This window comes from Pteropus medius, unplaced genomic scaffold (genome assembly GCF_902729225.1).
Source record: "Pteropus medius unplaced genomic scaffold, Ma_sr-lr_union100, whole genome shotgun sequence".
Classification (NCBI taxonomy): domain Eukaryota; kingdom Metazoa; phylum Chordata; class Mammalia; order Chiroptera; family Pteropodidae; genus Pteropus; species Pteropus medius.
The window spans coordinates 57,457,899-57,462,698 of record NW_024349800.1 but is presented as its reverse complement, the minus strand read 5'-3'; positions in this window follow the sequence as shown (position 1 = coordinate 57,462,698).

The window sequence follows — 4,800 nt, the reverse complement described above, 5'->3', positions numbered from 1 at the left end:
GTTTCTTGGGTACAAAGTTTCAGTTTGGAATGAAGAATTTCTGGATAGCGGGGGATGGTTGCACAACACAGTGGATGTACTTAATGCCACTGAACTGTGTGCTTGCAAATTGTTAGAGCAGTCAATTGCATGTTACATGGATTCTTACCACAATAAAAATGAAAAAGAGTTTTAAGATTATTAAATAATTAAATAAAAGATACAATGCAGATCCTCGGTCATACTAGCCACATTTCCGATGCTCAACAGCCACATGTGGCTACAGTGTTGTTCAGAGCAGAGGGAGAGCTTTCCAACGCTGAGGAAGGTTCTAGTGCACCCTGTTGCTCCAGGTCCTTGTAGGCCCACTTATTTTTAAAAACATTCCTCGAAGCTCCAATCGACCGCGATTACTTTCTCCTTGGAATTCTTGTAATGATTTGCTTTGACCCCTTTCAGGGCTTTATCAAATTCCTCATTGTTTTTGAGGCAAATAAGCAGTCCGCTGATTTCCTGACCAAATTGCAAGCCGGTGGAGGGTAGGGTCAGAGTTTAGGGGGAAGGTTCGGGTATACTGGTTCCACTCCACACTCCACGGTCTCCCACAGTGCCTTGCAAACTCATCGGTGCTAACCAAATAGGTGTCTGAATGAATGAATGAGACAAGCAGACAAATGGCCGGACAGCCAGCCAACCTTTTATGCTATGGTCCTCCCTGGGAATGTAATTCCATCTTATATATTTCAGGAGCCATTTGAAGATGACATATTTGTCTGCCACGAAGAAATTCGTATCACCACTCTCGGGCCATAAATTAGATGCCTTCTGTGAGCTCCCCTGGGAATAAAGGGAGCGTTCTCTGGGAACTTTTGTAAATTAGATAGAATTTTGTCCTATGTATGTGTGAAGTCACTTCTCGGCTAGCTATTGAAGCGAGCTGCCAAGTCTTTCTTCCAAAAACAAATGGCCAAGTCACTTTGTTTTCTGTAACACAAACCCTTTTGCGACAAATAGAGTCTTCCTCTGCTCATTATCTTGTCATTAGAACCTCTGGCTTGATGTAGTTCTCTATAAAATAAACCTGAGACTTTATTCATAAAGAGGAAAATGCAAACACAGGCTGTACCACGTATGAGAGAGACCCAGTGTAAAAGGAGCTTTCTTTTGCCTCTCGAGTCCGATGATGAGATCTCGTGGCCAGACAACATTTTTTGACTGCTAAGAGCAGAAACGACCCTCTTGAGTTACTGTTTAGTGAATGAGGGCCTTTGTTTCCCACAGAAGAATTAAAAACCTATGGGGCTCCCCCATGCAAACAGGGCGACGTTTCACACAGTGGTGTTGAGATTAAATGACTGGATCATGAAAAAAGCCAGAACAATACCCACTCACGTTTTAATCATTTACCTGGCATTCCCGTTGAGAAGGTTTCACAGAAAACTAGAAGATTAGGGAAAAAGTGACTTTCCCCCAGGACTCTTTCTCTGTGGGGCTTTTGCTCCTTTTTGTGTATCTCCGAGGTGGAAAAGAAAGGACAATGGCCCGTTTTCAGATCTGAAGACAGGAACATAGACTCGGGAGGCTGGGAGGGGTCTGCGAGAGGGTGCAGTCTGCTGCTGGCATTTCACAGGGGAGGAAAGTGAGGTTCGGAGAGAAGGGACTCGCCTAAGGTAACACGGAATAAACAGCGAAACCGACTTTAGAACGTCCACCCCCGACCTCAGGCCGGCATTTTTCTCTCCTGTAACAACTGGCCAAGTTGACATTTCTGAAACGCAAAACGAGGTTCTCCTTTAAAGTGATTCATGATACACCTTTGAGAAGGAAACTCAATCCATGGCGAGAAATGAATGTTGGAAGATCGGGTGGAAGAGGGTAGCACTGGAAATCTCCTCGGGTCTGTCCTCCTTCTGCTGGGTGACCTGGAACCAGACACCCATTTCTCCGTGGCCCCCTTTTCTGCATGTGTGAAGCAGGAAGAACATTGTCAGCCTCCCGGGCTTATTAGGATAAAATGAGATAATAGGTGGGCAAGTGCTGTAGGGAGTTGAAAGTGCTTAGTGAATGCGAAGCCCAATCATCTGCCGAAAACTGCTGTTTTGTTCGCTGTAAAATGGGGAAGAAAGTTGCAAATACCGAAGAGCTGTTCCCTAAAGGAAGAATTCAGTTTATAGACAGAGCCGTTTCTTAGAGATTAGCAGGGTAAGAAACATCTAAACCTGTAGGGAATTTTTATAAGAGTTTATTTGAGCCAAACTGACGACATATGCCTGGGAGCAAGATCTCAAATGCCCTCGTGAATAACAGTTCTGCAGCTTCTTTTAGGCATTTGAAATTAAGGAAGGAATGTAAGGAAGATTACAGGAAGGTGGAGAAAGCCAGGCAGGGATTGGGTTAGAACATTATGTGCTTTCTTAAGGAAGAGGTATTATTTCTGGCATCTCAAAGGTGTGTTAACCTAGACGCACAAGAACAATAGGCAGGGCTGGCTTAAAACCCTTCACTAAAGAAGCTATATGCCTGGGGCGTGACTACCCACCATGACCTGCCTGGTTAGGAATTTATAATCAGATCACCCTGTGAGCTTACTTTCCATAGAACCCCCCCTTNGAGTTCATAAGATGAAACTGGTCCCAGAGATAGAGAGACTGTCTATAGGGAGATAGAGAGTGGAACTGAGCTGTTTGGCAAGAGGACATACCGGTGACGACGAGGCTGTGGTCAGGCGTGAATTGTGAGAATGGGATGAGCGAGAGAGTGTGCCGTGTGGACGGTGTACGAGGAGGAGGGCATCGAAGCCCGGTTCTATGTGCTGGCTGCATCTCTGTGGCCAGGCCATCTAGGTCTCACACAGGGCGCTCTGTGCCTTGGTTTACTCCTTTGTAAGATAATGGGCTCACTGATATCTGCTCTGGGCTAGATCGGAATCACCTACCTGATGGCTGTTTGTGAACTAGAACAGCTCCTGGAGGTGACAGAGGTCACAGAGGATGGGAACCAAGGTTTATTTTGAGGTCAGCCAGTGAACAGCTGTATGTGATGTTGGACGAGGTACCAGACTTCAGTTTCCTGATCTTTAGGCGAAGGTAATGGGAGAGAGAGAGGCGGGCAGAGACAGAGACAGAAGGACAGAAGGCGTTATCCAGGGAGGGCCACGGGAGGAGCCCCCTGGCAGGGTGTGGCAGGGAGCATTGCAGCCACTGAGCTCTTGGTTCCCTTTTCGTGGCCCAGGGCACACTGGGAGAAGACTCTCCTCTATGTGCGACAAAATGAAGGTCGCAGAATTTCAGGGCCAGAAGGGAGCTCAAACATCATCTAATCTGACTTCCGGTCTGGTGCTTGCCAGCCAAGGCGCGGATTCACCTTCTCTAGGCAGGTCGTTTCATCTTTGAACTAGAACTACAGAAAACCTTATTTTTATTTTTGAAATCTGTCTGGGTGCCAAGAATCAACGTGGAATTTTTTTTCATCTAAAACGGCTTCCTTATATCCCTCCCTCACAGTCTCTGTTTAGCTACTTAAACATTCATTCAATAACAGTAATAACCACAGACACTTAAAGTTCTTATTATGTGCCTCAGTCTGTCTACATGTGATTGTCAGAACAACCTGGGAAGAGGAGTATCATATTATTATCCCTATTTTACAGAGGAGGAAACTGGACGACAGAGAGGTTAAGTACTTTGCTAAAAGTCACACAGCTGGTATGCTTTGGAGTCTGGACTCAAACGAGCCAAGCCAAGCCAGGGTCTTCAACTCTACCGGGTGACGCCTTCCCTCCTCCTGGGACTTAGAGCCTGCCCTGTTCCCTAGCACTTTAGGTGTCATTGTCACACGGCCCTTAACACTTTCCACCTGGTAGAAGCTTGGTATCTGGGATTTAACCTCCTTGGGGTCAGCCAGCCCCACCGAAAGCCCAGCCCTGCAGAGATGGCAATCGGAATAGTGCAGGAGCCCAGCCCAGCGCGCAGCATTTGCATCTCAAAGAAGCTTTGTGGTTTTGACTGATTTCACATGCTCTAACTACAGGGAGGGGGCCCCCTGGTATTTGCAATTTTGAGGGTTTGCAAATGACTGGAGGCTGACCCCTGGATCTCCTCACCTCGGAAAACGCACACCACCTAACTCGGTGCCTTGCACCTACCATTCAATTTGAGAACAGTTTTAGTTTAGTTTAGGGTTTGGTTTGGTTTTTGCCTGCCGTGCACTAGACTACAGACGTTCGATGATTTCATGAAAGAAAATTTCATCTTCGAGGAAATCAAATAGCGGATCTTGTCGGATCGAAAAGACAGGAGAGATGTCCAGTGTCTTTTTTGCAGCCTTATCTGCCGTGAATCCTGTGACTCCCACTCTGGCCTTATCTCAGCACGTTGCTTTGTCTCCTGCCTCTACACCTCTCTTCTCCCTGGGGTGCGCGACCCTGCTCTGTCACCTTCCCAGGCCCGGGTCGGGTCTGCACAAACCACTGCCCCTCGCCTTCCACGCCTCCTGGTGGACCTGGGCCTGTGTGGCCAGCACCCGCCCTCGTCTGTCCCTCAGGGTCCCGCTTCGACTTCCTACTCTCTGCATCCCTCTTCAGGGCCTCGCCCGGGGCACGGCTCACACAGCCGGTGTTCATTTGAACCGAATCGAATTAAACCTAATTGAAATAAATCTAATTTAATCTTTGCTCTGTTGTGCGACTGCGGGATGGGAAGAAGAGATCACTTCCTCTGCCCAGATTCGAGGCACATGCAGGGTTCCATTCCCGGACGCTTCCTCGGTTGTCCTGCGGGGGTGGGGAGAGCCCCTCGCTCCCTTAGGGTGGTGGGGTTCCTT